Genomic DNA, 26,529 nt, shown 5'->3' on the forward strand with positions numbered 1-26,529 from the left:
GGTTCCAGTGAAGTATTGGGGAGGGGGATTGTACAAATACATGCCTCCAGCTGGTAGGGATGCTTTATTGGCCCTCGAAGAGGAGGAGCAAACCCACTACCCCACCATGAAACTGGCGCTCATCAGGAAGTTTGGACTAACTCCGGAAAAGTACAGGCAGAAGTTCAGGGGTAGTCACAAACTGGGCACACAGAATTGGGTGGACTTCCTGGACTATGCAAAGAAGGCACTGGAAGGTTGGATTCAGGGCAGTGAAGTCAGGAACTACGAGGAGCTGTTTGACCTGGTATTGAAGGAACACCTACTCGAGAAATGTTTCCCTGAACTGCGGCAACACCTGGTGGATAGCAAGCTGACCAGCCCCCGGAAGCTTGCTGAGGAGGCGGACATTTGGGCTAGTACCCGGGTGTCCACAAGGGGGACTGGAGGGGATACTCAAAAGGCCGGACAGGGCGCCCCCCAGAAGAAAGAAGGAGGGGAAAAGAAAAAGGAGTTCTCCAAAGGCCCCCAAAATAACTTCCAAGGGAAGGGAACAGGATTCACCTCTAAGGCTAACCCACCCAGAAACCCTAATCCTGGCCAGAGTCAGCAGCCAAGGGTTGTCCATTGCTACGAGTGCGGTGGCGTTGGACACTATAAAGGAGATCCGAAGTGTCAGAAACGATCACCCCCTCCCACTGGAGGAAAGCCCCCCGGAGTAGCTAGTGCAGTGCTCGGGGAGGAGATGCCCTTAACTAAGGGAAGGGAGTGGGCGGGTGTCACTTTAGTGTCCCTGGGAGAACGGGAGATGGTTCCTAAGATCCAGGTGCCCGCAAATACTGCAAAGTATGGGCAGTGGATCACCATCAATGGCCAAAGAGGGGAGGCTCTGAGAGACACAGGAGCCAGTATGACTATGGTACGTAGCCAACTGGTGTCTCCAGAGCAAGTCATTCCCGATGTACTCCACCCAGCCGCGATGGCTGACGGCAGAACCGGCCACTATCCCGTGGCTGAGGTTCCCTTTGAATGGGGGGGGGTTGCAGGTTCACTTCGAGTTGCCGTAAGCCCTGCCGTGCCAGTCGATTGTCTGCTGGGCAATGACATGGAGCACAACGCTTGGAAGGAGGTGGAATACCGGACTCATACCGAGATGCTGGGTACACCTGACTGGGCCTGTGTTAGCACAAGGTCCGTGACTACCCGAAGAGGGAGTTCATTCCGGCTGGAGCCTGGAACAAAGGCCCAGCCAGCTGCCAGTCAAGGGAAGAACCGAGGACAGGAGGAGCCTGCCTCGGCGTCTCCACCCCGTAGGACGGATAGGCCACCGGAGGTGGTGGACCAGGAGTCTGCGGAGGGGGACGTTACCAACCTGGAGGACCTACCCATCCCGGCCGAGTGGCACGTGGAGGGAGGCCCGTCCAGGGAGGAATTCTGCCAGGGCCAGAGGGAGTGCCCTACCCTTGAGGGGCTGAGGCGTCAGGCCAAAGCCCAGGCAGCAGGGAACGTTGAAGGGAACTACAGTGTTTACTGGGAGGATGGCCTCCTCTACAGTGAACCCAAGGCACCCCTACATGGATCGTCACGAGCCTTGGTAGTCCCTCAACGTTATCGAGCCTTCCTTTTAGAGTTGGCTCACGAGATCCCCTTGGCAGGACACCTGGGGCAAGACAAGACCTTCGCCCGTCTTGTCCCACACTTTTATTGGCCTCAGATGAAAGTGTCGTCCGATACCTACTGCCGGACATGTGTGTCTTGCCAAGCCAGTGGGAAAACAGGGGTGAAGCTGAAAGCTCCCCTGGAACCACTTCCTGTCGTTAGCACCCCCTTTGAAAGGGTGGGCATCGACATTGTGGGTCCGTTAGATCCACCGACTACAGCTGGTCACAGGTTTATCCTGGTTCTGGTGGATCATGCCACACGGTACCCAGAGGCAATACCTCTGAGGACCATAACAGCACCTGTTGTGGCTAGGGCCCTGATGGGAATCTTTACCCGAGTGGGTTTTCCCAAGGAAGTTGTGTCCGACAGGGGGACCAACTTCATGTCAGCATATATGCGGGCAATGTGGAAGGAGTGTGGAGTGACCTACCGGTTCACAACTCCTTACCACCCCCAGACCAATGGTCTAGTGGAAAGGTTTAACAAAACCTTAAAAGGCATGATCAGAAGTCTGCCTGAAAGCCTGCGGAGGAAATGGGACGTCCTCCTACCCTGTTTACTTTTTTCTTACAGGGAAGTGCCACAGAAGGGAGTGGGCTTCAGCCCCTTCGAGCTTCTGTATGGGCACCCTGTACGTGGACCTCTCAACCTGGTGAGAGACGGATGGGAAAGAACTCCCAGAAAGCTCCCCCAGGATGTGGTGAGCTACATGCTGGCCTTCCGGAGCCAAATGGCTAAGTTGTGGAAGCAAGCTTCTGACAACTTGGAAGCCAGCCAAGCAGTGATGAAGGCGTGGTATGACCACAACGCTCACCCGGTGGAGTTGGAGCCTGGCCAGAAGGTGTGGGTGATCGAACCAGGAGAGCTTAGCGCCCTCCAGGATCGCTGGTCAGGACCCTTTGAGGTGTTGGAGAAGAAGGGTAAGGCTACCTACTTGGTGGACCTGAAGACCCCTCGTCAGCCCCTGCGGGTGCTGCATGCCAACCGCCTCAAACCCCACCACGAGAGGCCCGAAGTCATCTTGATGATGGTGACTGACGGAGGAGAGGACGTGGAAAGCGAGCCTCTCCCTGATCTGTTTGCGTCTCAAGAAAAGGATGGGTCGGTGGAGGGAGTGATTCTCTCCCCATCTCTAACTCCTGAACAGCAGGAGGACTGTCGCCAGGCCCTGGGGCAGTACTCCTCGTTGCTCTCCCTTGTCCCAGGTAGGACTCACCTGTGCGTCCATGACGTGGACACAGGAGACAGCCCACCTGTGAAGTCCAAGATCTACCGGATGTCTGACAAGGTGAAGGCCAGCATTCATAGTGAAGTCACTAAGATGCTGGAGCTAGGAGTGGTTGAACCTTCTAGCAGCCCCTGGTCCAGTCCGGTGGTGCTAGTACCAAAAGCTGCACCACCGGGTGCCCAACCAGAACTGAGGTTCTGTGTGGACTACCGGGGACTGAATTCAGTGACAAGGACTGATGCTCATCCGATCCCTAGGGCGGATGAATTGATTGACCGGCTGGGAGCTGCCCAATATCTAAGTACCTTTGACCTTACTTCGGGGTACTGGCAGATCTCTTTGACTGATGGAGCAAGGGAAAGGTCAGCCTTCTCCACGCCCCATGGCCACTACCAGTTCTGTGTGATGCCCTTTGGGCTCAAGAACGCACCTGCCACGTTTCAGCGCCTGGTAAACCAGATCCTCACCGGAATGGAGAGTTTCTCTGCTGCTTATCTGGATGACATAGCCGTCTTCAGTAACAGCTGGGAGGATCACTTGCGTCACCTGCAAGCTGTTCTCCAGGCCCTGAGACAAGCTGGATTGACGATCAAGGCCAGCAAGTGCCAGATCGGGCAGGGGTCGGTAGTGTACCTTGGACACTTGGTGGGTAGGGGAACGGTGCAACCCCTCCAGGCGAAGATCGAGGCCATCATGGCCTGGGAACCCCCCAAGACACAGACTGAGGTCCGAGCATTTTTGGGCCTCACGGGATATTACCGCCGCTTCGTGAAGGGGTACGGTACCATCGTAGCCCCCCTCACGGAGCTCACGTCCAAGAAACAACCTCGACGGGTAGTCTGGACGGAGGCTTGTCAGCAAGCCTTTGAGAGATTGAAGAAAGCCATGTGCGAGGCCCCGGTCTTAAGGGCCCCAGACTTTTCCAAGAAGTTCATTGTCCAGACAGATGCATCAGAACATGGCATTGGGGCAGTGTTATCGCAACTCAACGAAGAGGGTCTGGATCAACCCGTGGTCTTCCTATCCAGGAGACTACTTCCCAGGGAACAGAAGTGGAGTGCAATAGAGCGTGAAGCCTTTGCAGTGGTATGGGCTCTGAAGAAGTTGCGGCCATACCTGTTTGGCTCGCACTTCCTAGTTCAGACCGACCACAGACCCCTTCGTTGGCTGATGCAAATGAAGGGGGAGAATCCCAAGTTGTTGAGGTGGTCTATTTCCCTACAGGGGATGGACTTTCAGGTGGAACATCGGCCTGGAGTGGACCACGCCAATGCAGACGGTCTCTCAAGGTATTTCCGCCTTAGTGATGAGAACTCCCAAGGGGTTGGGTAGCTCTCCCCACTTTCAGCTGGGGGGGACGCGTGTTAGACCTGTCAGCCCTTTGGGTGGTCCCTCCTCATCATTATTTATTTTGTCCCACTTTTGCCTCAAACCCAGTTTGAATTTTTCCTTTTTGGGAACCACCAGACTTTTTCGTGTTGCTACAGATTCAGGGAACCATTTTAGCTACCCCTGAAACTTCTGTCTGAGGGCCTGAAGCACAAAATGGTGGCCACCTGTGACATCACCAGCATCCACTGGAACCTACCAGCACCTTCCAGAACATTCCAGGAGCTTCCAGAACCCTGTGACCGTTGGAGGCGGTTTAGAATGTTGGGAGGATAAGAGAGGCAGTTGGCAGTTGGAGCTGGCAGTTGGCACCTGACTGGTGAAGAGAGAGGAGCACAACAGTGAAGGAGGAAGGAGTGAAGCAGCAGGGGTGGAAACTTGTGCCTGGAGTGGGGTCCATAAACCCACCCTTGATACTTGTCCCTACTGATGGATCCCAGCCTATAGCCCTGTGTGGGAAAAAGTCAGAAGAAAACCATCCTAAGGACCTGGACAGCAGGAACAGGCCTTAGAACCAAGAAAGCAGCAAGATTCTGACCTGAGAACTGGTTTCCCTGGAGCCTGGCGTCGAGTAGCCGAAGACCTGGAGCCCGAGGTGGAGAAGCGGCGCTGACTGAGGTAGCAGACGTCGTACCCGGAGCCGCCTGAGGTCATAAGAGGGCGCCGGCGGAGGTCGAGTGGAATACCAAGGGTCGAGAAGGAGGTGAACCGAGGTCGAGCGAGCGGCGTCATCGGAAGGGTGAAGTCCGCCCTCCGGAGTCGTCGGAGACCGAGGTAGAGGAGCACCGGAGACCGGGAGTGAGGATCGCACTCCGGAGTCGCCCGGAGCCTGTGAGGAGGAGCACCGGAGGTCGGGGGTGAGGATCGCACCCCGGAGTCGCCGGAAGTCGACAGCGAGGTCAGGCCGGCCGACGTCATCGGAGCCGAGAGCGCCATCGGACCGGAGCCGCCCGAAGTCGACATCGTGTGAAGAGACTGCCCGACGCCGTCGAATCGGAGGTCGAGTTCGAACCGAGGCCACCGACATCGGACCGGAACCGCCTACCGGCGTCGTCAAAGAACTGACACTGTGCCGAGGCCGCCGAGACCGAACCGGAACCGCCTCACGGCGTCGACACGACTCCAGCGGCGTCGGAACATCAGAAAAGGGCAGTAAGTGGAGTAGAGGGCGCCTAAGGCCCTGTGGAGACCTGAGAGACTACTCTAAGGGGCTAGGGAGGTGCTGAAACCCACCTGACTGTGCCTGGGGTGAACTGGGACTAACCTAGAGAGGTTGTGTGGAGAAGGGAAGCCAGGGCATTGGTATTTCCCCCTCCTTTTGATCTACCTCAGTTTAGGCCTCAGCCTTTGCCTCAGCCAGGGAGTAGTACCCCTCAAGCCTTTCACACCCTACAAGCTGTGCCTGGGCCAATTCAGCCCTTCAGTAGTGAAGTGTCATCTGATTCACAAAGTGTACTGTATACTTCTAATTATTTATTGGGGTTACTGTATTTATTAAGTTCTCATCTATTTATTGCTGCACTGAATTTATAGGTCCACAGGACTTGTTGGTGTACAGTATTTATTGGGACAGTATTTATTAGTACAGTATTTATTCCCTCAAAGTATTTAATTGTCTGTATATATTGCACTTGTATTTATGCCCTGTATTTATAATCACCCCTATTTATTTCAGCAAACAGCAAATATTTATTTGACCTGCTATATTTAAAAATGTATATATTGTGATTGTTATTTATTTTTCCAATCAGCAACTAAGAGAAAAAGATAAAGAAAGAATATTTTCATAATTTTTACGGTGTAGAGTCGTTTTTGGAACGGATGCACGCATGGTTATTGTATGGGTATATTGTATGCTTAGCACTGCGCCTGTTTCCTGACCACTCGAGCCAAGCTACCCCGTTGTGTCGGGAAGGTCCACCACCACCCAGCGGAGTGGGAGTGGGCTGTTTCCAACACACTTGCTTTCTTTTCTTTATTGTATCAATTCCTGAATTTTCACATGGTGACCAGGCCAATATGGCCGCCAGCTTTTTGGATTAAAGTAATGCACTGCTGATGGTGTCACATATTACATCACTCAGGACATGGTCAGTGACATCACTGATGACATCACTGATGACATCTCCAATGACATCACTGATGACATCATCTACGTGATCCTCTGATGCACCTCCTCACACCCTAAAATACAGACTACCATTCTCGAAACCATAGACACACCAATACTAGTACAGCTACAATATTCTGTGCACTATGCATGCAGACCTCTAATCAGCTACATAGCTTTGATACAGTCTTTTAAATACTCAGTTAGTACCTATGCAGTCTAGGAATCCTTCTGTCTGTCCCATAGACTTCTCCATTCAACCATCCAGCACTATCTACGTATCCTATCACTCTGCCAATACCTAAGCACTAATAAATTTAGCATGCACTCTCTTTGCAGCACTGAAATTACTCCAGTTATTAGTCATATACTTAAGGAATGGCATTGTCAAAAACACAAGTGCAGGTACACTCTGTTTGCAGCACTGTCATCATTCCAGTTACTAGTGGTATTCTTATAAAATGACCTAGGCACCAACACAAGTACACATAAAATATTCTTTGCATAATCCCTACAAATCTCTAAGCAGATACATACTATTGTTCCACTCCATTAAATACTGAAGTAGTACCCATGCAGCGTAGGATACCTCCTGTCAGTCTCATACAATTCTTCAATCAAAACATCCAGCACTATGTTCTTATTGTATCAGTCTGCCAATACCTAAGCACTTATGGGGCAGATTTACAAGCATCCTGTGCCACCAGTACATCACTTTTTGTAACGTAGTGATGGCACCAGGCACTCCTTCATATTTACAAGGAGAGGAAAAGCCACACAGCGTGGTTTTTCCTCTCCTTGTAAATATGACCCCTTCATACACAGAACTTTGCGTTGAAGGGGCGTCCCATAGGTGTTGCTGTGGGTGTTCCCATGCAACACCCATCTCCACATCTCCAGATTTATGAGAAATCGCAAATCTGGAGATGTGTGTGAATGCTGCGCCATCCTAGAGTTGGTGTAGCAAGGTGCAACGAGGAGAATTGTTTTCATTTCTCCTAATTTTTTCCTCTTTCAATGAATGCTGCATTCCACAGCATACATTGAAAGAGGAAAATGCCTTTACTGATTGTTTTTGTGCAGGAAGGTGTGCCTTCCTGCACAAAAACTATCTCCACACGACACAGACATCCTTGCACCGTGGTGCAAGGGTGCCTGTGTCACTGCATGGCTGAAGTTTGTGCAGCAGTGCAGAGGGAAGCACAGAGTTGCAACATATTCATGTACATATGTCACATCCCTGTGGTTTGGAAGTGCCACAGTGCAGTGCAGCTAAAGAGCTTGCAGTGTCACGCTGCAGTACTTCCTCATAAATCTTCACCTATAAATTCACCATACACTACTAATGCATTCTTTCAGTCAATCATGCTGTATAAATATATTCAACCAAACTTTGACACATTACCTTGCAATTATAGTTCTTTCTTTAACCAGATAATGTAGTTCTGATAAGAACTTTTTTTTTCTTCTTTTTTCTTTTGTATTTGTTTTTTAATTTTTTTGAACAATTTTGTATTTTTTTTTTCAAAAAATGAACAAAAAGAAAGAACAAGTAAAACAGGAAACATTTGGAATTACTTATCATTCCGAAAACAAAAAAACTAAAAAATTATCAATGATGATTGCATTGTGCAGCACAAACTGCATCCACCGACTGCTCACCGAAGCATATAAGTTTCTTACACTTCACGCAGTGTTGCTTGAGAAAGGCGAAATCTGGCCTAATGTCCATTGCAGGTGTTCCTGAGGACACTCTAGATGTACTTGCCACAGCAGGTGAGGAGTTCAAAGCAGCTCGCCTCATTTCCTCCCGAGCAAGATTGAGAGGATGTGTGGTCCAGAGATGCTTGTACATAGAAACAGTGCCACAAGAGTATTTTTTTTCACTGCCTCTTGACAGAACTTTTGCACGTCACCTTTCTCGCATTTACTTTCTTCTCTCCGGGTGGAAAAGTGAAGAATTTCCACACAACAGATTCCGGCCTCTGTGGACGTGGTGCCTCCTGCAAGAATTCTTCTTCAGAAGATAATTCCTCCTGCTGCTGCTGCTGTCCAGACGCCATTTTGTTTGATATTTTTTGAACAACACCGAAAAAAAACAAGAAAAAAGGGTTCTTGTAGGAAAATAGATGTCTCTCTAAAGATGCTCCAACAAGAATGATTAAAATGGGTGGGGTCCTTCAATAGTTACAGTGGGAAATGTTATGAACCAATGAAATCTTTTTTTTTTAGGTCACATGGGATCCGTGCATTCTGCGCTCACAAAGCACGCACCCAACGCGACTTTGCGAAAATATATTTAAAAATAATATAAGTTTATTATAAGTATAAATATATTATTTTTATGAATATCTTAGATAGTCTCTTGCCCTAATGTGTACATTAAACACACATACATATCATTTTAGAACATAAAAATCTTTTGCGGGAGTCGCGCACCCAGCGTGCCCCAGCACGTATATGACATCACGCGGGACCTGCCAATGCGCAAGCGTCGTGTACCGTAATGCGCATGTGTCGTGAATGCGCGGGAGCAGGAGTCGCGGACTGGTCGCATACAATCGCGCACATCACGTAATATTAAATGTATATGATGTAACTGAAAAACACTCAGCAATCGCACACCGTAGGCGGATCCTTCACGATGTTTCTAAAATGCCAGCCAGAATCCGCGCACCCACCGTGATGTGTACGCTTTGGGTGCGCGACTCTGGAAACATATTTGAAACATTTTTAAAAAAAACAAAATAATATAAATATATTTTAAATTTTTTTTTACAAAATTAAACAATATTTCTGTTTTAATTTTTTTATTTTTTGTTGTTCAATTTTCAGAAAAATATATAATGTTAATTAATGAATAAAATATTTATAATTAAACAGTTAAAAATCTGTTGAAAATCAGTACAAAAAAATAGGTATAACTACTATTAAACTTAAAAATTAGCGTTTAAAAAACCTTTGAAATTCACTGAAAAAAACAATAGGTTTCAGAGACGTCATAGTTAGTAATTAGCATTTAAAAAAGCTTTGAAATTCACTGAAAAAACCATTAGTTTCAGAGACATTATAGTTAGAAATTAGCATTTAAAAAACCTTAGAAATTCACAGAAAAAAACATAGGTTTCAGGGGTATTATAGTTAGCTGGACATTTCACTCGTACAAAACCATAGAAATTCCTCCGTTATAGTTAGTTCTACTAACTATATCTCGCGCGCCCGCAATGCACTGCTGATGATGTCACATATTACATCATTCTTGACATGGTATGTAAGATCACTGATGACATCACTAATGACATCTCAAATGACATCACTGATGATATCATCCACGTGACAATCTGATACACCTCATCATACACTAGTGTAACCTTTCATCACTCACTGTAAAATACAAAGTACCATATTTGAAACCATTGACACACCAATACCAGTTACTACGTACCCACTCACTGATTCCTAAGTCTACACACACAAATACCCATTCAACAACAGAATCCCTTATACATGCAGTCACTAATTAATAGAACACTATCAAATGCACTTATACACATATGTAGACATTGACACATCAGCAGTCATCCTAGTTGGTTATGCAGTCATCCTACTCACTCATGAAAAAAAAAACACACTTACATTTACTCACTTACACAATTATATACACAACACCTCATTTATTCAAACACATAATAACTCATAGATAATATGTTAAAAAATCACCATTACAATTATACACTCATTCATATAGTTACTCTCACAATCGCTGACTCTTACATATACTTATTTATATACACCAACTCCCACATACAATGCCTTTTATTTTTTTACTTTGTTGAAGATGTACAACTAAAACATATATTCGCTCACCAACACACAAATAAATACACCCAGTCACCCAAACAACTGTTTCCACATGCCCTCTTAAACCTATACACCTAGTCAATCAACCATTCACACATCTATTCATAGAGTTACACACACCCCAATCAACCACACACAAACTCAGTGTCCCATACAAATACTCACCCAACTAATCAGTAACTAATATACACACTCATGTAGTTAGTGACCAACTGATGCAGCATGTTATACAACAACAGAGACAGTGATGCACACATTCACATAGTTTAGTTACTAATCCATGTATTAAGTGAGACACTTTTAATTACTCACTTAAACAGACAGTCAGACAGCTACTAAATCCTCCATCCAGACAGTTATATATCCATCCACTCAATCTTCAATACAGATTGGTATATATATATATGATACATATTTAAATTTCAGACTATACCACATTCACTGGATGATGTCATCAGTGATGTCATCAGTAATGTCATTTGAGATGTCATCAGTGATGTCATCAGTGATGTCACTGACCATGTATAGACAATGAGTATGCAGTTCCTAACAGAAAGAAAAAAAACAAAAGACAAATCCTAACTGTAGAATAACCACCAATACAATGCAGGAGAGTGATCTCCTTGTTGGAAAAAGACCCTCACACACCTGACAAGAAGGTGTCTTGCTTCATCATCGGGTCTGCTCCTACTCGGGCCGGCGCTGCAATGCCCGATCAGGCGCCCGTGATGGGGCCTACTTAACGGAGATCTTTATTCCGAAGCCGACAGGTGAAGCGAAAGTAAGGGTCTCAGTGTAGGTGAAAGTGAAAGTGTATAGTGAAGTTTAAAAAAAAGGGAAAAATATTCCAATCAAAATAATTTTAATGAAGTTGGTTCTTCCCCTAGTTAAAAATAAAGAAATCGCGTATGGTCACCCTATGTCGTGCTATTATACGCTAAAATGTGAGGTCGACGTGTTTCTTGCCCTATTATCAGTTCAATGGCAATTCCTCAGGACCTAATTGAAATACTACCTACACATTTGTTGGTGGTGGACACCCAACACATGTAGTGAAAAGTGACCACCCTTACAGCACCCTAAAAAATGTGGGGGTACCTCTGGTGTCAAAAAAGTTAATCAAATATAACCTGTAGAGATAAAAACAGTTAGAACAGTCAAAGATAAAGCAATGCGATATCATTAAAATCAAATCAATAGTATTGATTCAGCAGGTGACAGTGCATCACACGCATGCAATGGGCCCATGGCAGTGACATGCTTGATGCAGCCAAACTATCGTAAATAGATCGAAGTGTGTTCAGATGATGAAGATGATGTCATGTGTGTCACAACAGGTCAGTACGGAAACACGGGGGAGGGGGGAGAATGGTGTGAACAACGTCACTCTCAAACATCAGGAAAGTCCTCACCCTTGTTATTTATGGTCCGGCCATAACAATACCGGTTAACGTCGACACTGAATTCTAGTGCCCTGTTATATGATAAAGACATGTTAATTCAACAAGAAATACTGCAGGAGAGTGATAAAAAAGATAAATATAAAGGTGTCCAAGTCAATTCAAAAGCCAGAAGATCTGAGGTAAAAGTACACAACCCCACGAGTAATTAAATGAGGTGGGGTACAAAAAATGGCTTATAAGGTTTATCAAATAGCAAAGGAAGGTGGACTTGTAAAATAATGATCACGCCACCATTGTGGTTGTTAAGGAGGCTATGAATACCTCAACAAAGCTTTAAGCAGGGTAGCCATGTAGCGTAGCAAGCAACAAAAAACACACATCCGGTATCGCTATCTCACTAATATTAAGAGAGAAAGGAAACGCTTACTTGCCAATGGAGTCTATCGCCCAAACGTAGCGGTAAACATCATGGGGAAATGGGAGGCAGGAGCGTGGAAGCGTTTGAGAGAACGCGGACTCATTACTCACGGTTCACTTAGTAGAGTCACGAAGTTGATCCTACCCCGGCGGCGCAACTGGTCCAAACGGTCTGGTAATCGAGCTTGAGAGCCCCGCAATGATAAAGGTTGGAGGTCGGGGTGGGCGTGGTTCGAAGAGTGCCGGTACGAGTGAAAACCGCTAGAACACCCACAACCAGCCGGCGCCATATTGGGGCAGTAGTCACATGACCCCCTGGTGGTCATGTGATCGCATGGAGGCCAATCAGGGTTATACGATCTGTGGGTATCGATCGTTAGTATAGAAATAAACTTAATGTGTATAAGGACGGGTGTATGGCAACGGAGAGAGCCTCGACACGTCCAGGTCACCCCAATATAGAAAATTAATACGAAGTCCAAGAAAAAATTAAATAAAAATATTTTATTATTTATTTAACACCCGCATGTACAGCAGAGATTCCTGAACAATATGAGGTGACAAATAAGGGTCTTAAATTGGAGAGAGCCACAGATGTGCGGGTCAGGGCTTACATTTAGTAACTAGCTCTCACAGAACATGACCCTCGAGCTGAAGAAAAGGGAAAAAGAAGTATAACCTTCTCGAGAAGACTATAATGGCAGGATAGTGTTGTACAGAAAATCAAGTCTTTTTAAACTGATACAGATCATTTTGCTAATTTAGTTTTATTTTATTTTTATTTTAATGTAAGTGAGAAGGCTCCAGGGTATGTCCTCATTGAGACCCATTTTATCACAGGACAGTCTAAGGACCCACCGTTGTTCAAGGCGAAACAAGGTGTCTTTTGACATGCACCACTCGAAAGAGTCAGGGAGATGTTGTCTTTCTGTGAAGTGAGTCGTCATTTTGGTGTTGGTCTTAGCACATCTGAAAGTACTCCTATGTTCCATTATGCGTACTCCATGCCTTTTTTCATGACCAACCAACATATACCATTGATGATTCTGGCCTGCACAAACCATCAACGTTCACTCCCACAAGTGCGATGGTTCCCAATCAGGTCCTTGCTTTCGAACAAGCTGTATTGAAGGATTTCAATACAAAGGCCGACTCAGCCCCCTTTCACAATCTCTCCACTGAAGAGACCATCGCCATCAGGGCTTTGGCTAGTGATAAGTCCATCACGATTAAACAAGCTGATAAGGGTGGGGCCACGGTTATAATGAACACAGTAGACTACAACACTGAATGTGAGAGACAATTGAGTGATAGAAGGTACTACACTCCGATAAGAGAAAACCCTACACAGAGACTAAAAAACATCATCTCTGCCATGACATACTCGGCTGAATCAATGGGGTGGATCACGAAGAAGGAGGTTGAGTTTCTAACAACAAAAGAACCTGTTGTTCCCTATTTTTATTGTCTCCCAAAGATCCATAAAGGGGTGACACCTGTACCTGGACGTCCAATTGTTTCTGGGATCGGTTCTATACTTGAACCCCTCTCGAAATTTGTCGATCATTTCATCCAACCTTTTGTGAAGAAGACTCCCTCTTTCGTCAGAGATACAACTGATGTATTGCGTCTCCTTGAGGGGGCCCAACATCCTAATGAGGTGAACCTTTTGGTCACTTTGGATGTTGAGGCCCTCTACACCACCATTCCCCAGAGAGCAACACTGGATGTCATTGAGGACATCTTGAATGATGCCGAGTGGGACTCCCCCACCCCGGTGTCATTTGTTATGGAATGTGCTACCATTGCACTCACTGAAAACTATTTCTAGTTCGGTATCCAACTCTTTCATCAGACCCAGGGTACTTCAATGGGGAGCACCTTCGCTCCCAGCCTGGCATGTTTATATATGTCAGCTTTTGAAGAGCGTAAGATTTTCCATTCTGATAACCCATATTTCTCAAACATCTTACTGTGGAAATGGTTTATAGATGATATCCTTATCCTCTGGAAGGGAGACTCGACCAAATGCAATGAATTTTGCACCTGGATCAATACCCTCAATCCATTTCTCAAATTCACTAACACAATTTCTACGAGTGAGATTCCATTCCTTGATCTCCTCCTCAGGTTGGAAACAGGGACAATTTCCACCACTCTCTATCGGAAACCTACTGACAGAAATAGCTTATTGTTATTCAGCAGTCACCATCCCAAAGCACTCAGACAAAATCTACCAGTTGGCCAGTTCCTTCGTATTAGGAGGAACTGTAGCACCCTTGGTGACTATAAAAAGGAAGCTAATATTTTGAAACAAGATCTGTTTCAACGTGAATACCCCAAACAGGTGATTGCAGACGCCTACAAAAGAGCGAGAAATAACAACCGAGAGGGCCTCCTGGAGGATAAGATTAGAGAATCAGACACAAGCATCACATGTGTCACCACATATACCCCTGATTCTAATCGATTGAGGAAAATCATTAGGAAGAATTGGGGTATTCTCAATACTGGGTCACTGACCTTTTCCACACCCAGATTTGCCTTCAAACGTACGAACAACATAAAAGATATGTTGATACATACCAGACCGCAGAAACCTCACAATTTGACACAGAACACACTTTGGGACTTACCATCAGTCCAGGGACACTTCCCTTGCGGATCATGTTCCGCTTGTCCCCAAACCAAGGTTACCAAACTACTGAATCTTCCTAATGGCATTTGTTGTGGGTTGAAGAAACATACCAACTGCAACACAGCCAACTGCATTTATTTGATTAGGTGCACCTGTAACCTCGTCTACATAGGGATGACCACTAGGCAAGTAAAAGTACGCATAATGGAACATAGGAGTACTTTCAGATGTGCTAAGACCAACATCAAAATGATGACTCACTTCACAGAAAGACAACATCTCCCTGAGTCTTTCGAGTGGTGCGTCTTAGACACCTTGTTTCGCCTTGAACAATGGTGGGTCCTTAGACTGTCCTGTGATAAAATGGGTCTCAATGAGGACATACCTTGGAGCTTTCTCACTTAAATTAAAATAAAAATAAAATAAAACTAAATTAGAACAACGATCTGTATCAGTTTAAAAAGACTTGGTTTTCTGTACAACACTATCCTGCCACTATAGTCTTCTCGAGAAGGTTGTACTTCCTTTTCCCTTTTCTTCAGCGCGAGGGTCATGTTCTGTGAGAGCTAGTTACTAAATGTAAGCCCTGACCCGCACATCTGTGGCTCTCTCCAATTTAGGACCCTTATTTGTCACCTCAAATTGTTCAGGAATCTCTGCTGTACATGCGGGTGTTAAATAAATAATAAAATATTTTTATTAAATTTTTTCTTGGACATCGTATTAATTTTCTATATTGGGGTGACCTGGACATGTCGAGGCTCTCTCCGTTGCCATACACCCGTCCTTATACACATTAAGTTTATTTCTATACTAACGATCGATACCCACAGATCGTACGACCCTGATTGGCCTCCATGCGATCACATGACCACCAGGGGGTCATGTGACTACGGCCCCAATATGGCGCCGGCTGGTTGTGGGTGTTCTAGCGGTTTTCACTCGTACCGGCACTCTTCAAACCACGCCCACCCCGACCTCCAACCTTTATCATTGCGGGGCTCTCAAGCTCGATTACCAGACCGTTTGGACTGGTTGCGCCGCCGGGGTAGGATCAACTTCGTGACTCTACTAAGTGAACCGTGAGTAATGAGTCCACGTTCTCTCAAACGCTTCCACGCTCCTGCCTCCCATTTCCCCATGATGTTTACCGCTACGTTTGGGCGGTAGACTCCATTGGCAAGTAAGCATTTCCTTTCTCTCTTAATATTAGTGAGATAGCGATACCGGATGTGTGTTTTTTGTTGCTTGCTACGCTACATGGCTACCCTGCCTAGAGCTTTGTTGAGGTATTCATAGCCTCCTTAACAACCACAATGGTGGCGTGATCATTATATTAACAAGTCCACCTTCCTTTCTATTTGATAAACCTTATAAGCCATTTTTTGAACCCCACCTCATTTAATTACTCGTGGGGTTGTGTACTTTTACCTCAGATCTTCTGGCTTTTGAATTGACTTGGACACCTTTATATTTATCTTTTTATCACTCTCCTGCAGTATTTCTTGTTGAATTAACATGTCTTTATCATATATCAGGGCACTAGAATTCAGTGTCGACGGCGACCGGTACTGTTATGGCCCGGACCACAAATAACAAGGGTGAGGACTTTCCTGATGTTTGAGAGTGACGTTGTTCACACCATTCTCCCCCCTCCCCCGTGTTTCCGTACTGACCTGTTGTGAGACACTCATGACATCATCTTCATCATCTGAACACACTTCGATCTATATACGATAGATTGGCTGCATCAAGCATGTCACTGCCCATGGGCCCATTGCATGCGTGTGATGCACTGTCACCTGCTGAATCAATACTATTGATTTGATTTTAATGATATCGCATTGCTTTATCTTCGACTGTTCTAACTGTTTTTATCTCTACAGGTTATAGTTGATTAACTTTATTGACACCAGAGGTACCCCCACATTTTTTAGGGTGCTGTAAGGGTGGTCACTTTTCACTACATGTGTTGGGTGTCCACCACCAAAAAATGTGTAGGTAGTATTTCAATTAGGTCCTGAGGAATTGCCATCAAACTGATAATAGGGCAAGGAACATGTCGACCTCACATTTTAGCGTATAATAGCACAACATAGGGTGACCATACGCGATTTCTTTATTTTTAATTAGGGGAAGAACCAACTTCATTAAAATTATTTTGATTGGCATATTTTTCCCTATTTTAACTTCACTATACACTTTCACTTTCACCTACACTGAGACCCTTACTTGCACTTCACCTGTCGTCTTCGGAATAAAGATCTCCATTAAGTAGGCCCCATCACGGGCGCCTGATCGGGCATTGCAGCGCCGGCCCGAGTAGGAGCAGACCCGATGATGAAGCAAGACACCTTCTTGTCAGGTGTGTGAGGGTCTTTTTCCAACAAGGAGATCACTCTCCTGCATTGTACTGGTGGTTATTCTACAGTTAGGATTTGTCTTTTGTCTTTTTTCTTTCTGTTAGGAACTGCATACTCATTGTCTATACATAGTCTCTTGGGTACGTATGCTGGACCTTATTATAAAAACCCTTATATCTCTTTCCCCTCGTCTTTGTTTACATGTCACTGACCATGTCATGAATGATGTAATATGTGACATCATCAGCAGTGCATTGCGGGCGCACGAGATATAGTTAGCAGAACTAACTATAACGGAGGAATTTCTATGGTTTTGTACGAGTGAAATGTCCAGCTAACTATAACACCCCTGAAACCTATGTTTTTTTCTGAGAATCTATGTATATATATATTTATATATATATATACACAACCAGAACTGGAACACCACCTTCTCGCACCAGAACACGACACCGCAATCCAGACTTAAAGTAAGATTCCGTTTATTTTTACAATCCGGGCTATGACGCGTTTTGACATGAACCCCTTTCTTGATTATAACTAATTTTTAAATACAATGTTACCATCACGTGGTCACAAGGACATAGACAAAATACTACATATTCAGAATTAAATTACATTATTTACATTCCAAATAATGTTCTTTTCTGAAAAACCGAGACTCACTTAACTCTTCTATGTTTTTTCAATTTTTACATTTTTATCATTTTGCTCTATCGTTCTTTGCCTCCCTCCACTCGCTTCACTTTTTTTGTGTCTTTCTCAATAAACTTTATTGTACCCAACAGGCAAGCCATCCATGCGTGTTTAATATCTAGAGAATCCTATCCCCTATTACATCTATCGGTATGATTTTTTAACCCAGTTAATAGATCCATTGCTTGTACTTAAATAGTTTAACATTCAGTGTCCATCATGGCATTTCGCAGTTTTAATTTGCCGTGTCATACGGGACTAAACATCTGAATCGCGCTGAGCATGCAGGATATAGTACCCTGCATTGGTGCTGCATTCTATCAAGAACCAGACTCATTTGTTGCGCCGACTGTCATTGTTTGTCTGTAGAAAGTGCAAATGCAAATTTCAAACAGTCTAATTTCTATCTAATTTATGAGAGCAGATGGATTTCATGTCCCGAGACAGACCTTGTCTTGACTCATGAATGCCAATCCTGATTAGTTCTTTATCATGGTGGAGTTTAAGTATTTAGACATGCTATGCACATATACATTTAATTACACCAATTCTCTATTGGAGAATGATCTTTCAGTCTTGTAAAGTGCTATGTGCTACGTGCAAAATATCTGCTATTTGAAGTGCTTTTAGTGCGATTATCTTTCTAGCGGTTGTGGGTTTCATAAGGATTAACCTCTCCCTCCATGTGCAAATTAATTATAGTACAGTACTATCCCTCTATGTGCCCCCTTGCATCTGCAGCTGTAGTTATAATAAAGTGACTGTGCTATGTGCAAAGTTGCAATTACAGCTGCTATTTACTTAAAAGTGCAAATGCAAATGCTCCTTGGCTAGTAGCAGCATCACTGAATATGTGCAAAAATACAAAATCCTACTTATTACAACACAATATGAAGTAGAATGGATCATTCAAAATATAACTTAACATACCAAATTATTAGAAGCATTTCATAACTATATTTCACCAATTTCTAATAAGACCTCTCAAAAAGCCCTCTGGGGCATATTCCATCATCTGATTGATTTAAACGGATGCCTATGTACATTATACACAATTTAAAACAAGGTCATAAAAGTGCACCACAGACTAATTTCTTCAATTGATTACATCTTTCAGGATTTGTCTTACACCTGCATCTATGTGGGGGAATGGATGAGTGCGAAGGTTGCACTAGAGAATGTCCCTCATGCCAGGTGGACATACAGGTCTCGTCCAAATTTAAACCGTTTGGAGTCTTGAAGTCAAACAATAGAATATAGCGCGACTCCAATTGCCTCAATTTGTCTTCACGGTTCCCCCCTCTTCTCTTTTTGGGGACCGAGTCTATTACATAACATGTTAAATCTTCAATTCTGCTTATGTGGATCTCATTGATGTGATGAGCAACTGGATAATATTGATCCTTGTTCTTAACTGCCCTGAAATGCTGCAAAATTCTTATATGGGCCATGTGAATTGTGCTGCCTACATATACCATGGGGCACGTGCAATAAAGCACGTACACCACATGATTGCTTTTACAATTAAAAAAACGAGGCATCCTCCATGGTTTGTTCATTAAAGGCAGCTGTATCTCTTTCTTACTCACCCCATGTTTGCAGGCCTTACATTTGAGGCATTTGTTGAAGCCAGGGTTGGCTTTCAACCAACTTTCACCTTCAGTTAATTCAGGGCTGCTGTTCACTTGTTGCTGTCACACTGACCTTGCTATCCTTTAGGAGACAAGGGGCTTTCGTGAGACCTAGCTGTTTAGGATAGGGTCTCCTCTAACCAGGTGCCAATGCCTATTTATGCAGTCTCTCACCCTTGCATGATAGGCATTGTACCCGGGCATCATCCTTATATCCTGATTCGGACCCTCCTTCTTTTTCTTTTCCTTGTTCTTTTCAAAGAGTATTTCTTGTCTTGAAAGCTCATCTACCTTTACTACAGCCTGATCAAGAATTGTCTGATTGTACCCTCTTTCCTTGAATCTCTTTGTCAGATCCATTTGTGCCTGCTTTAGGGAGCTTGCTTCACTGCGAAGCATAAGGGATATTGTATTTTAAGTTCTGGGGGTGGAAACTTTTACAGTGTAATACTGAGTTCCCCGCCGTTGGTTTTCTAAAAGTTCAAGTATGCAACAAACCCTCACTTATAAAAACCTCCAAATCCCAAAAATGTACAGCAGAATCACTTATGTCACACGTAAACAGCAAATTAAGATTGACATTAAGGGCTGTTTTGAACATTCTAGCATTTTCTAATGACCCATTCCATATAATGAAAAGGTCATCAATGAATCTGACCCAAACCTTGATGTTTTCATTCCACTCCATCCTGTATGTTGCTTTGAGCACCTGCTCCTCCCAAAAGCCCATGTGAAGATTTGCATAGCTGGGAGCGAAGCAGGTGCCCATGGCTGTTCCCCTGAGTTGTCTATAAGTGTCATTGTCATACAGAAAAAAGATATTCTCCAGACATAGTTCCGCCATTTTCAGTAACATTTCTGAATCTTGGTACAATCTTACTGGTCTATTGCTTAAAAAATGTCTAAGGGCCCTTCATTTTTGTGTGCAATACTCGAATAAAGCGAGGTGACATTGAGAGTGATTAACAAATCTTCCTTTTCCCATCCAAATTCATGTAGTTTCCTCAGAAAGTCCCCAGTGTCTTGGATATGAGAGGGTAACGCCACAACAAAGTTTTGCAAGAATTGATCTAAATATCTCAAAGTAGTTTCAAAGACGCTTCCAATGGCTAAAATTATTGGCCTGCCGGGAGAGGTCACCCTGTCATTGTGGACTTTCGGTATTAGGTATAAGATGGGAATCACCGGGGTGTCTATTTTCAAATATTGCGTTTCTACTTCTGATATCAAACCCATGCCACTCCATCTTGCCAATTCCTTATGGTACCTGGTTTTTACCTCCAACTGATTGCTGTGCTGGACTTTTTGATAACATTCTGCATCTTTCAATTGTTTCCTTGCTTCATCGTTGTACTTACAGAGTGGCCACAGCAATGTCCAATAACAATGTCCTTTCTTGATTTGATTTTATCCATGATTTTTACATACTCTTTTTCTTCATCTGTTGTTTTTTTAATAAAATTCTTGTTCAAATCTTTTGCCAGTTCTTTGAGGTCCTTAATCACCCGATCTGAAAACAAATCAATGGCGTCATGATTGGTGTAATTGTTGACTTTTTCTTAAATTCAGTGGCACTCATTCCATAAACATTCAGGCCTAGCCTTTCTGCAGTATTTATACCGGGCAGTTCCAAAATGTTGTGAGCTGTATTCCTTTCTAATTCCTCCAGATCTCTAACCAAATTCAGATCTTCCACCACTAGGTTGCCTCCACTTTCTTGTTCTAATATTTTCATATTCTGTTTGCTTTGAGTGATTCGGTTGCAGAAGTATTTTCTTAATTTCAACTTTCGCACATATTTAAAAAAATCAATACGGGTTTGTGCATAATCAAAATTTGTGCGACTGCAAAAAGACAGGCCTAGTGATAAGATGTTAGTTTCAGCCTCGGATAGGATTCGATCTGAAAGATTGATCACTGTGATGGAAGTTGTTTCTGTTAGTTCTTTTGTTGTCCTTCACTTTCGATCGGGATCTTAGTTCCATGCCTTCTCCTCCTTCTCTTTCGTTTCTTTTGTATCCCTGGCCTCTTCCCCCTCTCAATGATTTTTGTCTTGTGTTGATGTTGTGATCTAAACCTAAAAACGCATTTCTTGAAGGACAATTGCAGGTTTGTCCATATTGCTCCTTGCATTCTCACCATCTTCGATGGCTGTGTCTACCTCTGAACTCCATTCTGAGCTTGTGTCAGCAATTTTTCCTTTTTCTTTTTTTTTGATCATTCGGGATGGGTTTCCGGACATCACTTGTCAGCGCAGGGTATCAAACCTTTTGGCAAAGATGAAAATTTGTCCCCGTTTGCAATCCAGGCGTTCCCTGGTAAACTTCGTGACTTTACTGTCTTTGATAGTTTTGTCATATTTTTTGTCTTCCTGTCTTTTTTGGCATATTTGACAAGAATCCTCATCATATTGTTGGAGGATTCAGCTCTATTATTCACCCATTCCTGCAACATCTCTGGGTCTAAGTTCTCAAAGGTAGGAGCAATCATGATTCTCAATCCTCGAGGGACTCTTCCAACCTCGAGGGTTTTGCCTAAATATCTAATTTCCCACCATTTTGAAATTTCGGTGCGTATTAGCTTTTCTAGTTGCCGCATAATCGACTGTACATCATTGCCTGTCATGTCATTCCCTGCTCCCAGTTCTTTATTGGAGCTGCTTGTACCAGGTCTTTCCTCATCAAAGTCTGCTCCCACAGCCTCCTCTTGCATTGTCACCCACTCCTCCATTGTCAGAATGTGCATTTCAAATGAACGAGTGTGTCACTTTAAATGAATGCTCTTCACTGTCCGACAGCGGTTAAACTGCCGAACAACAGCCATTCGGATATTGCTTTCCTTGAGTATCAGTTGCTTGGATTTGCCCCTTAGGATGCAGTCTGCTACCAAAGGCACCTTTTCCCCTTCCTTCCTTAATGCTGCTCACCACTGGACTGCGCGGACGCTTACCTGCTCCCAGGCGTCCTCCGACGCTCCATTCGCTGTAGCACTTCCGCCCACATCTTCGCTATGGCTGCAGCCCCAGTTGTCTTCTGGGGGGGCCTCACATTGTGCAGCACACCAGTTTCCAGACAAGCCAAGCTTCCGTGGGGCTCCCAACCAAGGGGGTGTTGTTTACACCGCACTCAGCACAGCGGCTTACTATCCACAAACGGAACCGGCACACCACCTTCTCGCACCAGAACACAACACCGCAATCCAGGCTTCAAGTAAGATTCAGTTTATTTCACAATCCCGGCTGGACGCGTTTCAACAGGATCCCCTGTCTTGATCACATACAGAGCCGATCTTCTAACTAATCTTTAAATACAATGTTACCATCATGTGGTCACAAGGACATAGACAAAATACTACACAATGAGAATTAAATCACAATTTTTACATTGCAAAAAGATATACATATTCTCCCCCTGTGTTCACCTAGTTGCCCTCAGGCAGCCTGATCGCTGGTGGTGCTCGAATCATAGCGCTAAGTTGCACGCTGTTCTTGTATTGCAAATTGCTATTCCTTTTCGATTGAGGACTCCATGCCACTCTGGTGCACGTTAGAAAGGTTTATTTTGCCTGCTCTTTCTTGAAGACATTCATGTCAACACGTTTCGGTGCATACACACACCTTGGTCATGACCAGTAGGTAGCTATTGTTAAGACCATGTTCCCGTAGAAAAAGTGTTTTTGTTTTGCCTAAATCTTTGGAGTTGTTTGATGAATCTTTACAAAATGTTCTGAAAAAAGTGTCATATTGGGTCTTGTGCATGGAAAGTTTCGGGATGGTCCATCAAGTGGGGTCTTAAAAAGGGAGAGGTCAAACAAAGTGCATTTTCTATGTCAATTTCCATAGACTCTTTATACACTGCTGCAACCCGAACCGCTGAATGGAATTACACCAAGTTTGGCAGAAAGCTAGCTTTGTTATTGATAAATTTGAGAAAATGCAAATTTGTATATCTACGATCACTGATACTTAGTGACAAATTCACAAAAATCTTGAATGTGCATGCCAATATGACTGCTGTGATTGGCTGACTGCAACCTAAGCACAGAGTTGCACCCGCCATTTTAGTTTATCGGGAGAGTCCCCGGAAGCTGAAATAAAACAGCAGAACTTAATTTAAGGGGTCCGGTTGCATGTATCCTAATCCCATGTAAGGATTGTAAGGTTCTTTTAGGGAGTCCACATGTGTACAACATGTCACTAAACAGGTAATTTTTTCACATACAATACCTGCAAATTTACCTCGGCCATCAGTGCAGCCCATTCTGTAATGTTGCAGCCAATTTGCAAATATTGGTGACAAAATTATTAAAAAATACATTCACAGACCAACTCAGACAGTGATGCACCTACTTATAGTCCTACACAGAGAGTCATGTACCCACTCATAGACCCACTCAGAGGCTTATGAACCCACTCACAGACCTACAGAGAGACTCATGCACCCACTCACAGACCTAGTCACAGACTCATGTACCCACTCACAGATCCACTCATAGACTCAAGCACACTGCCAAAGAAAAAAATCATGCACCCACTCACAGACACACTCATACTCATAGACCCATGCACCCACTCACAAACCCACAGAGACTCATGCACCCACTCAGATATCTTCTTGAATATGTATGCACCCACTAACAGTCCCTCTCAGAGACTCATGCACCCAGCCACAGACCACTCACAGACCCATGTACCCACTCAAAGCGACTCAGACCCTCAAGCACCCACTGACACACCAACAGAGAGACTCATGCACCCACTCAGAGATCCACAGAGATACTTATGCACCCACTCAAATAATCATACACTCATTAAAAGACCTATTCAGAGACTCATGCATCCACTCACAGACCCACTCAGAGACACATGCATCCACTCACAGACCCATTCAGAGACTCATTCATGCTCTCAAAGACTCATGCAGAAACGTATTCACTAATTTACAGACCCACACAGAGACCCATGCACCTACTCACAGACCCACTCTGACACTCACACACCCACACACAGACCCACAGAGACTCATGCACCCATTCAGAGATCCACTGAAATACTTATGCACCCACTCACCAACCCACTCAGAGACTCATGCACTCACTCAGAAATCTACTAAGAGACTCATACATCTACACACAGACCCAGGTACTCAATTCAATTCAATTCACTAAGTCTTTATTTCGATAAAATATCATAAAAGACAATACCATTTAAAACCAAGTTAAAAGAATCAAAATACATCAAAATATAACATTAGCAATTCTCATAGGTTTTCATAGTCATAGGTATTTATCAAAAATTGTTCCTTTAAAAGGTGTTGAACAGAAAGATAACCGGTCCACAGTTTGAATGTACTTAAAACAATAAATAATACAATTCACTAAAAAATCTTTAAAAAAAGATCCCCCCTCATAATCGGCCTAACACTCATAAAATCCTATAAAGGCTGCCAATTGGATGCATTAAGGTCAATGCAACACAATACATTTAATTAATCGCCCCCAACACGTACTCGAAGAAGAGTAAGTTTAACATTGCCTCCTCTCTTTAGCACGTATAGCCCACATCCAGCTTAGGAATTTGGTGACGGCAATCACAATCGGTTCATTCGTAGATGTTTTTAGAATCCTAAAAGCTTCGCTGCCTGACCTAGTCCCTAAGATCAAACAGGCAGGCTTTATTCATCTATGCCTAGGGATTTTGTAAGATGGACAAGCAAATAAAATATGTGCCAATGATTCATTCTGCATGGGGCAAAACGAACATTTACTGTGGTTCAAACCATTCCATTTACTAGCGAATAAATTGGTGGGAAGAGATCCTACCCTAAATTGGTGGTACAGTTTCCTATCTTTTTTGGAGGTAATAAAATCCCAGTACTTTTCATACTTAACTTCATGTTTATGTTCTAAAAAGACTATGGATAAGGATGATCCTGTTAAGGCAGAGAAGCGCTTAATTTTGATCATTTTCCAATATGCTGCCTTGTATTCTCTCTTAGAAGGAAAGGAGTTTTTCATGGGATTTTGCCACAGGCTACTCATTCCCTTCTCTGACAAGGTAATTTTTACTCGTCTCAGCCATGGAATTGTATGCATGCTATCAGCCTCCCTAACTTCCAAAAATGCTTGTGCGTACTGGGACAGTTCTGGGGTGACCCATAATCTTCTCCAGTATGCTACTGGTCTGAATTGCGCCGTATCTTGACAGAATAACAGCCAAGATCTAAAAATAGGGGCAATAAGGGAGTTGACTGAGGGAGACCAGTCAATGCCCACAAAAATGTATTTTGGGCTGTTATAAGGGGGCAAGATTCTCAAAGCCCCACAATTCGGCCCAATACAAGACCGAGGCACTAATTATTGTATTATAAATTTTTAAAACTGGAGCGACAGGTTTGGTATATGAAGATTGCTGCTCCTTCAACAGGGCACCTGACAGCTGAGCATGCCTAAGAGTTAATAAATTGATCTGAGGCTTCCAACTAAGTTTGCTGCTAATTGTTACCCCCAAATAAGTAAAAGACTGGGTCTGTTCCAGAATACCTTCCTTCGTTTCTACTCTACCATTAATCACCTTGTGCCTATGTAGGACCATACATTTTGTTTTCTCCACATTCACTAGGAGATTATGGTCATGACAAAACTCCTCAAATCTCCCCAAAGCTAACTGTAAACCCATCTGAGTATGAGGGTGTCGTCTGCAAACATAAGCAAGGGGATTTTCAGGCCTGCTGACGTGGGAGCATCAGTGGGGAAATTCTGGAAGTACTGGACTACCCTATTAATATACAATGAAAAAAGGGTTTGTGCTAAAATGCACCCCTGTCGAACCCCTTTAGCTATATGAAACCTTTGTGTAACACTTCCTTGAGTGTCCCAACGTATCTGTGCATAATTTGCATCATGTAGAGTGACTAAAAAGGCTCTAAAAATTTCTAGTGGCATACCTAATTCTAAAAAGGTTCTCCACATTTTGGCACGGGGAACAAGATCAAAAGCCGACTTAAGGTCACAAATTCAGCATAGATTGTACCCCCACATAAAATAACCACACGCCAGTAAACTAAAATAAACCTAAAAACCTGGTCGATGGTGCTGGTACATGAGCGGAAACCCGCCTGGAGCGGTGACAAAATGTCAAATTCCTCCATCCAG

General features: G+C 44.0%; 1 protein-coding gene across 2 annotated transcripts in view; it reads left to right on the forward strand.

Moving 5' to 3' along the window:
- The window catches only part of LOC146861440 (NXPE family member 1-like), a 739,873-nt gene that overhangs the window by 494,507 nt on the left and 218,837 nt on the right, over positions 1-26,529 (forward strand). The gene's annotated exons all lie outside the window — the stretch shown is intronic.

Source organism: Triturus cristatus, chromosome 3_1, assembly GCF_964204655.1.
Source record: "Triturus cristatus chromosome 3_1, aTriCri1.1, whole genome shotgun sequence".
NCBI classification, from domain to species: domain Eukaryota; kingdom Metazoa; phylum Chordata; class Amphibia; order Caudata; family Salamandridae; genus Triturus; species Triturus cristatus.